Source organism: Tupaia chinensis, unplaced genomic scaffold (assembly GCF_000334495.1).
Source record: "Tupaia chinensis unplaced genomic scaffold, TupChi_1.0 Scaffold000275_1, whole genome shotgun sequence".
In the NCBI taxonomy this organism is placed as follows: domain Eukaryota; kingdom Metazoa; phylum Chordata; class Mammalia; order Scandentia; family Tupaiidae; genus Tupaia; species Tupaia belangeri.
The window spans coordinates 5,872,883-5,886,770 of record NW_006159757.1 but is presented as its reverse complement, the minus strand read 5'-3'; positions in this window follow the sequence as shown (position 1 = coordinate 5,886,770).

Sequence of the window (13,888 nt, the reverse complement as noted above, 5' to 3'; positions counted from 1 at the left end):
TTTTTTTTTTTTGAGAGATTTTCACTGTAGGGCGCATGCACTCGCCAGACAGATAGAGAGAGACATAGAGACAGAAAGCAAGAAATCACCCCCCAGGGGGGATGGTCACGCCGCAATCCCCTCTCCTCCATTCTCTTCTCGGGATCTTGGCCACGCACGCACATGCGCCTGGCGTGAGTTTTAAGCCACCGGGTCCGGGACACGAACCGCGGTCGACTATGTGGGAGTCCAGCGACATAGCCATTACGCTAACTGTTGGTTCCCAATTTTTGAAGCGATGTGGGTGCTGACTACCAGTAGTATCAAACTACCAGTAGTATCAAAAATATGCTTAGAATTGTTTTGATACCTGTATTTATAATTTAAAAAAATGCTGGGTGTATATCTATGAATTTCTGTTAAAAGCTATTCTTGTGTGTTACATGTAACAGATATTGTAAATGTTTGTTTACAGTTTTGTTTAAAAAGTTGAAGTGAAGTCAACAAAAAGGAAATAGGTAATAGATATGTGATTTTGAGATTAAGTTAGTCTTAAAAATGTAAGCACATGTGGAACATGTCCTTGAAAATATTTAAAAAAATGAAAATCACACAGATGTTCCACCTGAGCAAACAAATAATTGAATAAAAAAATGGAAAATAAGTGACTTTGAAACATTATATCCAGATATCTCAGATCCTAAAGTGATTTTTTCCTCTGTAAACTCTTTATAAAATTGCTTGAATTTCCTTTGTATGAGAATGTTTCAGAAAAATAAGCATTAGCTATTAATTATAAAGTTTTCTCTTCAAAAGTGATTGGGTTCCACATATGAGCTTGCAGGTCTATATGCTAATGTAATGAGTGTTAGTCTATTAGCTTTCTTTAAAAAAAATTCTTTACCAGGGACCAGCAGTTAGTGTAATGGCTATGTCGTTGAACTCCCATGTAGTCGACAACGGTTCAAGTCCCAGACCTGGTGGCTTAAACTCACGCCGGGCATGTGTGCATGCGTGCCCAAGATCCTGAGAGGAGAATGGAGGAGAAGGGATTGCGGCGTGGCCAACCCCCTGGGGATGACTTCTCACTTTCTGTCTCTCTGTCTCTCTCTGTCTGTCTGGTGAGTGCACACGCTGTATAGCAAAAAATCTCTCCAAAAAAAAATTTTTTTTTTTTTTACCAGAGAGCACATGTGCTTACCAAAGAGAGACAGAGACAGAAACAGAGAAGAAAAGCACCCACCTCCATAGGCATGATCAGGCAATAATCATTTTTCCTCCATTTTGTTAGGATTTTGGGCATCCCTAACTTGTTTTTCAAGCCACCAGGCCCAGGATTTGAATTGCAGTTGGACATGTGGGATCCAAGTTCTCTATGCTCAGGGCTTAATTGCTGTGCTGCAGGACAGTCAAAGCATTTCTTTCTTTCCTTTTTTGTTTTTTTTTTTAAGCATTATTATTTTTAAAAGTTATTATTTTATTTAACTTTTATTATTTTATTTAAATTTTGACTAGAGAAGGACAGAGAGAGAGAGAGAGAGAGAGAAAGTGAGAAAGGAAGCTGCTAAGTTCGAGACTTGAACTACTGTCAGCCATGTGGGAGTCCAGCACCCTTAACCACCATACTACCTGATGGTCCCTCATCAATGTTTTTTAAAGATAGAACTTCAACATGTTGTGATCCTGTCATCTCAGTCTCCCAACTGGGACTACAAGTGTGGGTCACCGTATCCAGCACTTTTTCAGACAGAGTATCATGACGTTGCCCAGGCTAGCCTTAAGTTCATGGTCTTCTTGCCTCAGCCTCTCAAGTTGCCAGGATTATAGACTAATGGCACCACACCTGACCTTTAGGTTGGATGACGTGTTAAATCTCTCATATAGTCCCAGCCTGCAGAGTACGGCATCTTTACAGGGCAAACCATTAAGGCTGGGCCAGTCTTTTGACTTTGACATGACTTTTTTTTTGTTTGTTTTTATTTCCTAGATTTAACTCCATGTTTCACTTGCCTCTGTTAAATACTTGAAAGAGCTTTACTGACCCTTGCTTATGAAACTTTATCAGTAAGCATTTAGAAACAAGAAAGAATTCCTAGCATTTTGGTGCTTGTAGATAAATTGTCAGACAATGAACAAGTTGGTAGTATCCTGATTGGGTCAGTCAAATGGCACACTGTCATTGGTGTTTGAGTAGAAATTGTCTTCCTATAGGGCTTCCATGGCACTAGCCATCAACGCATGACGTATTTATGCTATCACACCAACTAATGTTTTGTTGAACATGAGAAGTGATTTTTTGATTACTTGTTAGTCTTTGGCCAACATTTAGCCTAATCAAATTTTAAGGGTTTATCCTTTTATTGTAAATGTGGCACAGCAATCAGTTTCCAACCAGGTAAACACTTGTAATAACTTGTGGGTTTTATAATGAGACCAATGGCACTCACAAATATTATCATTATTATTTTAATTGCCAGAAGACATGAACAGTCACCAGTGAAAGAAAGAGATCAAAAGTGAGAGAGAGAGATAGATAGAAGGCACCATCAATGGGCATAGTCATACCACAATCCCTTGTCCGTTTCCTCATCCTGTCAAGATTTGGGGCATGCATGCACATTAACCACTGGGGTAGGATTCAAACTGTGGTTGGTTATGTGGGATCATCTCCCTTAACTATTGGGCTATAGGGTCACCTCCATAAATATTATTTAATGTTGAAAATGAGAGAAGAGAAAAGGAAAGATAGAGAAGGAGAAAGAAAGAAGAAAGAGGATGAAAAGAAGAAGGGGATTCAGTGGAATTTCCCCTTAGAGTCTTATGCTTCATTATTATTTTTATGTAAAACTGCCTTAAATAACGAGTCACCTAGTCTAAAGACATAATTTGGACTTGTGTGGCTGTAACTTTTTTTCTTTTTCATTTTAACTATCATGGCATTAAAATTCAGGTAATGGGGCTGGTTCTGTGGCCTGGTGGCTAAGGAAGCTGGATCCCACAAGGCTGACCACACGGTTTGAGTTGTGGAGTTGGTAGCTTGAGAAATATACCAGGTATGTGTGTGTGTGCATGCTAAAAATTCTGAAATGAGAGAGATATGGAGCACAAGAGATTGCAGCATGATTAGTCCCCATGGATGAATAATCCCCCCTTTCTTTTGCTGTCTCTCTTTGGTGAGTATACATGTCCTCTAACACACACACACACACACACACACACACACACACACACACATAGATTCAGGTAATAAAGTTATCAATGAATTTTACCACTAAGCCAAACCTTGCATCCAATATATTGAAGTCACTTATCATTGAATGGATTATGTTCATTAAACTATTATACTTAATAAACAACAATTCATTTTTACATGAACATCAAGAGGTATTAACTTCTGCTTTTTCATTAATTCTGTTCAGATCAAACTCTGGAATTATTTTTCAGTAGTATAATTGTCCAGAGTACTGCAAAATTTCCAGAAAACATTGCTAAACTGTTTCTTGAATAATTTGAAGTACACAAATTAAAAAAAGATGTATAAGCAGAGCTTATTACTCTATAATGTAAGACAAAAATGACAGTTATATCAACTGATTAGAATTTACTAATTGCCCATTATTTGTTTGTAAAATGACCAACTATCTCTTTAGACATTTAAAGAAGCTCGTAGGGTATATTTGTTGGGTTATTGGTGTAAAGGTTTTCTGGGTAGGTAGTCACCTTATGCAATATTTATGCTGATACGGTAATGAACTGGCAAATACGATGTTTTAGTTGGATCATGTGGAAACTCTCAAACTTGACCCAAGTGGGACATAATCCTGTAGACACTTGACAATATGGTTGAAAGACCAAGTGATGAAATTTTGTTCCCAGAGTATTATTTCTTACACTTCCTTTTAGTTTTGCAGTAGTTACTGTCTGATCTTAATATACTTGAAGTGAAATAACTCGTCACTGCTACCTTTGAGCATAATGTGCAATAGGAGACTTTGTCATAAGCCATTTGTAATGGTCAAATCTGTGTGGAGTATGCTACGATTGTGAGAAATTAGAAGTTGATGCTTTAATTTGTTCCATTACTATTAAAAGAACATTGGGTCCCCATGGTCAAGCACAAATAGTCACATACTTGATAAGGCTATATGCTTGACAAAGCCGCACACTTTACAAAGTCTTGGAAAGAAATAATCAGGGTTCTACTTTAAATGAAAGAATCAAGTATACTAAAAAAGTTTGGCCTTTCTATTGGATGGACTCTGAAACATACCTGTCTACCTGATAGCCAAAATCCATGAAAATATTTTAGGCACTACATATTGTAGATTTGCTACAACCCAAATATCTCCAGGGAAGGCCTTGGCACAAAGAAGTTCTGTCTTGTCTTTATCTATATCACACTTTGCAATCATTGTTCATTTATTGTGACTCTGTCTGCTAAATTAGTAAGATTCCTATATTGAATTACTGTTCAGTGAACATCAGGAAGAAAACAAATAGGCTTAAGAGACATTAGAATATTTGGAACAATACTGAAAATTTAGCTAGAATGTATATATCAATAGTTCTCAAGCTTTTTGAAGCAGGACCTTTTTACTCTTTTAAAAATTACTAAGGATTCCAAAGTGCTTTTGCTTATTTGTGTTATATCTGTGATATTTACTCAATTGGAAATAAGAAATGGTGCTTTATAAATGCTTATTTAAATATTTGGCCAAGTCTTGGAGGTGCAGGTGGTGAACTAGAAAGACGACATATGACTGACTACGGATTCAGATCCCAAGTTGATCTGAAAACACATCCTTGTGAGCATGTCCCCAAGATCCTGGTGAGCTGGTGAGCTAGGGTAAGGAGACTGTGGCAAGACTAGACCTTGCTGAGGGTGTTTCTCTCTGTCTCTTTTTCTCATCTGTGTGTACATATGCATTTTCTCTGATGGATAAAATAAAGAAGACATTATTTTTTAGGGTAGGCACTGCAGTGTTCAGCAGTTAGGTGCTATGTAAAGGAAGCTGGATCCCATTTGGCTGACCAGGGTTCAAGTCCTGGCCCTGGTGGCTTGAAAAACATGCTGAGTGCACATACATGCATAGGATCCTGATGGGATGGTGTATTGGAGAAAAAAGGGATTGTAGTGTGACCAGGCCCCTTTAGGGGGTGCTCTCTGTTTCTCTCTTTTTCTCTCTCTCATATGTGTACATGTGCCTTCTGACATTAAAAAAAAAAAAAAAAGAAAGAAATTAAAGATGGTAATGGTGTGGTTTCAAAAGAAAAACCACAAAAAAATTTAAGTGTTACTGTAATAAACTATAACACATTAACTAACATTTTAAAATGAAAAATAATTTTATTTCCCAAAGTAAACTAGGGAAGAGTGGCCTTATTTTACATTTTTCTTCTTACTGTCTGGATTAAGAGAAAACAGTCAGATTCTCATGTGTGAGTTCAACCTGCGTGGTCTCACACATACATATATAGTTGGATTACCTCATATTTCCCTTAAAAGATTTCAGGGGACCCTCCCCCCACCCCAGGGCTTATCAGACCTCACTTTGAGAACTGTTGGCTTATTTATCTATTTATTTACATTTAATTATGGAACACTCCTTACAGTTACATAATGATTTTTCTCAGCATGAATACAGTGCATATGAGTCTTGACCAAGACATTATCATACACATTATTTTTTATTTTTGTGTCTATTAAATGTTCTTTCTTCCCCTATTCCCTCCACCCCACCTTCTACTACCATCCCCTCCTATACTATTTCTAGTATTTACAATTGCCCTCCCTGCTATTATACATTCCACCTTTCCAGTTTCTGCTGTAGAGTGAAGACATTTGGTATATATTATGAAGGGACATACAATGCCTCTCTTTCATAATCTGGCTTACTTCCCATAACAGTAAATCTTCCATATTGGCCCACTTTGTATCATATGTCAAGGCTTCATTGTTTTTTATTGTTGAGTGGTATTCCATAGTGTGTATGTGTCACTCTTTTTCAATCCATTCATCTGCTCTTGGACATTTGGGTTGATTCCATGTCCTAGCAATTATGAATAATGCTGAAATAAACATGGATGTGCAAGTGTTTTTTGGACTGGGTGTTTTCCTATACTTTGAGTGGATGCTCCCCTCTCTGGGCAACTATCTAGTTTTATGGATAATTTTATGAAGATATTTTTCAGACTTCTGCTATTGCCCTGAAATGACAGCATCAAAAAATGGTAGTTGTGGATTAAAATCTTAGGATTTACCCTAGATTTCATAGGTTGCAATTAAAAAAAAAAAATTTGTCAGAAGGCTCTCTGGAGAGAGCTAGAAGGAAGAAAGAGAGAAAACACCATGGGGCATGGTCATGCTTCCATCTCTCTCCTCTGCATCTCTCCTCAGGATTCTATGCACATATGCACAATGTGTCTGACATGTTTCTCAAGGTGTCGGGTCCATGATTTGAACTATACAGTCAGCCATGCGGGATCTAGTTGTGTTAACTATCAAGCTATGGGCTGGTCTGGTTGCAAATCTTAAAGTGATTTTGATCAACTTTTACTAATGTAAATTTTCTCCTTTAATTTGTCTACTTCTAGGCTTCTGAAAATGCAACAGATCCTAGAAAATAAACATATATACAATTTTCACAGTGTGGAAAATTCTGAAAGAATTTGGAAACTCTAATATAAAAGAGAATAAAAGCAGTAGTCTTCATGAATCATGTTTTTAAACATAATTGCCTTATCCAATGTGTTATGAAACAAGCCTTATTTATTTAGTTTTAGTTTTTGCTATAGGGCGTGTGCACTCACCAGAAAGACAGAGAGAGACAGAGAGCCAGAAAGCGAGAAATCACCCCCCAGGGGAGATGGCCACGTCGCAATCCCTTCTCCTCCATTCTCCTCTCAGGATTTTGGGCACACACACATGTTCCTAGCATGTTCTCAAGCCACTGGATCTGAACTCAAATTGCACAGTTGGCCATGTGGGATCCAGACACCTTAAACACTATGTCACTAGTTGGCCCCGAACTAAGCCTGATTTAAAAAAAAATATTTTTTCATTACTCATGATAGAGCAGATGCACCTGCATGAGAGACAAGGGGAGAGAGAGAGAAGGACTTTCCACAGGGTCTGGTCAAATTTTGATTCCTTTTCTTCAGTCCTCTGACCTGTCAGATTTTGGGAACTCACACGTGTGCCTAGCATGTTCAGGATGACCAGGCCAGAGATTAGAATCCTAATTGCCATATGGGTTCTAGCACTGCAGACTGACATGCTGCTGTTTGCCACAACTGCTTGGCTCTAAGTTCAAGTGAGAAATGGCCATGCTGCTGTCCCTTCTCCTCTATTCTCCTCTTGGGATTTTGGGTATGCATACACACATGCCCAGTGTGAGTTTTAAGCTGTTAGGTACAGGCCTTGAACCACAGTCGACTACATGGTAGTCCAGAGACATAATCCCCAAAGTCAATTTTAAATGGTTGACATAAATGGTGACAATCTGGCTTTTGAACTTATTAGAATTTTTTTTTTTTGAGAGTTTTTTCGCTATAGGGCGCTTGCACTCGCCAGACAGACAGAGAGAGACATAGAGACAGAAAGCGAGAAATCACCCCCCAGGGGGGATGGTCACACCTCAATCCCTTCTCCATTCTCCTCTCGGGATCTTGGGCATGTATGCACCCGTGCCCGGAGTGAGTTTTAAGCCACCGGGTCCGGGACGGGAACCACGGTCGACTACGTGGGAGTCCAGTGACATAGTTATTATGCTAACTGCTGGTTCCCAAACTTATAAGAATTTTAAAAAAATTAAAATATTTCTTAATTTTCTTTCTTTATTATTATTTTAAGTTTGTTATAGGGTGTGTATGCTCACCAGAGAGAGGGGACAGTGAGAGAGACAGAAAGTAATAAAGTAGGTCACCAGGTCTGGGATTTGAACTGTAGTTGGCCACGTGGGAGTCCAGTGCCTTAACTACTGCTCCATCTGCTGGGCCCGAACTTAAATAAATTTTAGTCTTTGATATTTAATATATGTTTTTAGAGCAAGTGACATTAATGAGTTAATTAGCTATGAAATGAAATTTCCTTGTTCTTACACTGCCTGCAAAGGTGGAAATAAAACAGGCTCATAACCTTTATGGTTCACTATGGAGATGTTTGTGTTTAACTTACTATTTTAAATCCGAGCATATCACTTAGTGGTGATTCTGTAGGCAGCGATTCCTTTGTCTGAAGAGTTCATATTCGCTGTTTCTTTTGTTTTCATTTATCAAACATTATTCAGCAGACTTCTACTGAATATCTGTGGTGTGCCAGGGATTGCCTTAAATTAGCAATGTAAAGAAGAGGCAGAATTCAGTCCCTCTAGCAGATCATGGTCTAATAGGAGAGACCAACTATGAGAGAAGTTCTGTAAAAGAGACAGAACCACTCCAGGAAAACAGGAGAATATGTTTGCCTTTCCCTGGGAATTCAAGAACGGTTCAGAGAAAGAAACATGGTAGCCGAATCTTGGCTGAAAGGAGTTAGGCAGGTAGTATGGCTATATCAGTCAGAGTTAACCATAGACTTAGGTGGAGAAATATTTGTGGGGCAGCAACCAGAACTCATTTGATTGTAAGTGACAGAAACCCAATCCTTCCTAGGATAAGGCAAAAAACAATATTTTCCCCCATTTACTGGAAGTCTGGTTTCAAGACTGTCTGGTTTCAGGACCAACGTTATTTAGAGATTTATATGGGGTTATCAGCTTGCTCTTTCTTTATCCTTTTGGTTCTGCTTGTAACTCAGAATTGCCCTCAGTCTATTCCACTTCAGGTAGAGTTTTAGCCTATAATAGAGAAGGCAGCTGCTAACACTGCCCAGTTCATATCTACCTACCTCTTGACCCCAAAGACTTCAGTTCAAACCATCTCAGCAACAGACATTAGCCCATTTCTGTTGTCATCAGTCCACTTCTGTTGTCATCAGTCCATTTCTGTTGTGGGGACTTGAGCATCTGATAGTAGGTTAACAGAAGTTAAATTGGAGTACAGAAGTTCTCTGAAGAACTGAGTGGAAAACCTGTGGTAGTGTGGGTGCTGGGTGGCTAATCACACATAGAAAAGAATTATCCACAAGAGCAGATAAATTTATCTCTATTGCCATGAATTGGAAAGATCTTTCTTCACATTAAGATAGAATCCCCCCCCCCACCTAAAGTTTATTATGTATTTATTCAAGTAGTGTCCTATGTTACCTGGATTTTTAGCAGGATTTTGGTTTATTTCAGGGAATATAGCCTTCTGAAGGATAATAATACCTAAGGGCTTTCTCTAGAACTTGCACAAATCATAGTTTGATCTTTTTATATCTTAAACATTTTCATGCAGCTAAAACTAATATCAAGAAAGAAAGAAATTCTAGCAGGGCAGAATATGTGAAAGAATTAGAGTCCCCTTGCCTTGGTGATTATGGCAAGAGGGCTACTGTGGATTTTGGAAAATCAGTCTTTCTTGTTTCATACAAAGCCCAGAATACTGGCTAGTTGGTGGGGATGCAGAGAGAGAGCGATCAAGGGGCAGGCTGGGCTGGGACAAACTAAAAGAGGAAGTTGACACCACTGGAAATATCCTAAGATAGTGATAACTCTATTTATAGAATTCATCTCAGGGAGAATACTATACTGATTAGAGGCTGCTTGAGGCAAGGACTGAGCTTCAGCGGTGCCTGAACTCCCTTAAAAGGGATGACTTTGGTTAACTTGATGGTTATGCATTTGCTGAGTGTGAATATGAGTTTGGGGACAGATGAGTCCACACTGATTAGGTTCTCACCTAAATAAATGTTGAACAAATGTTTTCAGAATATTCACTGGGACACCAGATCATTGTTCAAGGAATAGTTATGTGTCGTACACAAGCAACATACAGTTCTTGTCTGGAGCCACCTCCTGTTTGGATGCATTTGTAAAATTGTCAGTACTGGGGATTGGTTACAGAGACCTTGTTTATCAGGCGTTCACTCCTATGGTAACTTCTGGAAAAACAAATAGGATCTACCACCATATCAGGCATTTTCATTAAAAATTGATGACAGTGTTCTTTAACTCGTAACCTTAGAAAACAACAGAAGTAATTACTTGCAAAGAATAAAAACAACACAAAGCAGTAACTGTTAATTTAGGCATATAAATACGGCTAATTACGTATACTTTGCAAGCATCATCTTGCTTAACTGCTGATCCTTTTCTCTCTAGGTGGCACCAGTCAGAGATGACTGGTCAGGATTGCTGGCTTCCCGGGCCTCTAAAGTCCTTTCGGATTGGTGGTGTTCCCTTTTTGTTGCTGCTTGTTCCTTGTTCTCAAGCGTCCTTTCTTGTCCAATTCACTGTGAATTATGATGAGTACGATAGGATGAAGATGTGCCCATCCTTTGTACAAGTACTCATGCATTATTGCTACTCCTGCTGCTTTCCATACCTCAAACTGTGGAGGTTGCTTTACCCTATGTTTCATTTTTGATTTTCTTGGGCTTGTTTCTTGGTTTGAGTTTTTGTGCTGTGTTCAAGGTGGCATTTTCTTTTTAGCGATCTATGCTAATGGCTGCTCTTAGGTGTTGAAACAGTTAAGGAAGTGACTTTTTAAACTTTTTGACTACAACCCAGAGAAAACAATCCATTTCACCTTGTGCCCAGTACACACATGCATATATAACTGGAATGAAAGTTCATGGAACAATATCACCTTTCCTGAACATGATGCACGGTGTTCTATTTTGTTCTGTTCTTCCATTCCACTCTATTTCATTTTATAAAACAAATTGATTCATGATTTACTTACAAGCCAAGATCCACAGTCTGAAAAAAACATTACTTTAAGACTAGTCCCCTTACTAGGTGTTCAAAGGATAGAAATATTTCTAGTTACATTCTTAGTCTTCTAAGAACACATCTAGGGGAAAAGCTGGAGGAGTGATGTCACTTCCTCTTGGTGGGCTCACTATGCCATTGGTTCTCTTAATGGTTCAATGGCCTCCTTTCTTTTTCTTTCTTCCTTTTCTTCTTCTTTTTTTAAATTTTAATTTGTCAATGGACATTTTCACTCACCTGCTAGAGAGAGGGAGAGAGAGAAAGTGAGAAAACATCCAGCATGGAGCATAGCCATGCCACAATCCCCTCTCTTAGAATTTGTTAGGAGACAATAGTCACAAAAACCTAGGATTTAACAGGCTAGTTCCCTTTAGTTTGTTTCCCTTACAAATTGTTTTCCTGGCCATTAAATTTGTAGGTGTTCTTTTATAGTCAAATGATATTTGCTCAATATTAATCTAATAATCATTAGAACAGCTCATTATTATTCGAATTTGGTTGCATTAATTGCTTACAAAGGTATCATTGAAATCAACAAAACTCTGGTTTCAAGTGGTTAGTCAGCAAACACTTCTTAGTCTATTTGCCTCTAACCAGATTGACAAATCGGATAGGTTCATGTTTGTACAGGTTTGAAAAGTTTGTATGTTTTTCTTCTACTTTCTGATACATCAAAGGTCAATATTATCAGTTATTTGAGTTTCATTATATTTAAGGTGATTAGAGAAGCTTTCCAGATCTTTCCGTGGCTGGAATGGCTATTGCTCACCTTTCCTTAGTAAAAGAATCCCAATTTTGTTTAGAGTAGCAATGAACCCAGCTAAAAACACTTCTTTCTTCAGCCTCCCTTGGCTCAGGTTTGGTTGTGTAACAATGTTCTGGTCAATTATGCACAAGTCAAGGATTTCTAGGAAGGTTTTTGCTTTCCTGAAGCAGAAAGTACCACTACATGGACATACAGCAGCTGCCTTGCAGAGGTGATAAATGTGAGGAGGATGATCTATATGCTAAGTGTCTTGTGTAGATATTTAGTAAAAGCCTAGATCCCTAAATAGCAGTACAGTGTAGTAACACCAGCTCTGCGTGGTCTTCTTGCAGATTTCTGGTTATATGAGAGAAACATTAAGCTCCTAACTTTTAATACTAGGGTTTTAGTGACTTGTGATCAAACAAATATGTATCTGAGTCCTCTTTCAATCTAAATTTCTGTGTGTTGTCTCATTCTTTGATGGAAATTTGATAACTACAAATTACTATGATGATCACTTCAAGTGTCACTAATTAGAGCCAAAGCTATTTTAGAATAATTACTAATGAAAGTGCATTGATGTTTTTCATGTGACATCTGAGTGTGAGAAGCTCTTCCCTAAACTATCCCAACAGGGTTAAAATACTGTGAGAATTATTATTCTGGCATGTTTTCATATGGTTCAAAGAATAAAAAGCCATGGCCACATAGAGAATAGAGCTAAACCAAGTGATTCCTTAATCTAGAAATGGCATTTTCAGTCTTTAATGGTTCATTTTAGATGGATTCTTCACCTTCAAGTTTAGATAGTTATTGGTATGTCCTGGGTCTGAAAAGGTGATGTAGAAGTTCTATTGTGTTGATTTGTTATGTTTTGATTTGGAGATTCTTTTTGATTTTATCCAGGATAAGGGAAGCTATTTTGACAATAGTTTTCCTTAGAGCATTTGAGAGGCTGTTTCTGCTTGTTTCTGCCATTTGCCCTTTGGGTTCTCTCAGTCAAGATAGAATTTTTTTGAGGAATAGGTCTATCTCTGTGCCTTAGGTGGGTTTGTTTTGTTTTGCTTTTTAGATGCATAAAGACGAGCCAAGCTAGACAGTCTACCACAATACTGTCCAATAGAAATACGATGTGAGCCACATATATAATTTATTTTTTAAAATTCTTAGAGAGAGAGGGATACTGTTCCCCAGTGGGGCATTGTCATACAACAATCCTCTTTCTTCTATCCAGTCAGGATATTGGGCATGCATGCACACACACCTGTAAGCTATTCAAGCACCTGAGGCTGGGTTTCAAACCACAGTTAGCCATGTGAGATCCAGGCCCCTCCACACATTGGTTAACTTCTGTACTATGGGGCCCATCTAAAATTTAAATTTCTGAATAGTCACATTGAAAAAGTGAAATGAAGCTGAATGAATTTTCATAATGTATTTTCTTTAACATAGCATATAATTTAAACATATAGCCAATATAAAAATTCATGAGATATTTACATTCTTTTTGAAAAATATGAAATCCTGTATGGATCTTAACATTTACAGGACATCTCGCATTGGATTAACCATATTTCCAATTCTCCAAATAGCTACACACTGTAACCAGTGGCTGCCCTATTGGGCAGTGCTTAACTCTACCTAGGCACCTCTTCTTCACAAGACAGTCGCAATCCTACCACTGACTACATCTGCTGACCTCATCAGTTTCAACCTGGTAGCTATTGTCTAAGGACCAGTGCCCTTAGTAACTTGCCTCTCTGTATATAGACCTGGCTCCAGTGGTAGGACGTATTTCTATATAATGTCAAGATGTTCAAAGGTCTATGTAGATAGTCCTTTTCTTGCACTGCCTCCATCTTTTTGGGTTTTATCTGTATCATAGAGATTATAATGAAAACGAGAGATGCCGTGAGAAAGTCAAGTGGCAAGAATCAGAAGAGTCTAGTCCACATTTATGAGACTAGTCCCAAAGAGTCTAATCCACATTTATGAGACTAAGGAAAAGGTGACAGTAAGGAAGCCTTCAAAATGACAAGTACATAATTGATGAGCATGTCATTTTTCAAGAAAGAAATCCCAACTCAAACTCTAGTATGGGCTTAGCATGTTTGGGAGTTCTCAACTTAAAAATTCCTGTTGCTGCTGGGCTCCTGTGACAAATAGTCTTATAGAACATGGTGGCTTCTTTCTGTTCTTGTAATACTACTTTTATTTTCCTTGCAGTATCATTAAGATTGTGTCTATTAACCTTCCTTAAATTAATAAGATTCTCCTTTTAAGCCCCTTGATTAGGCAAGACTCTTTG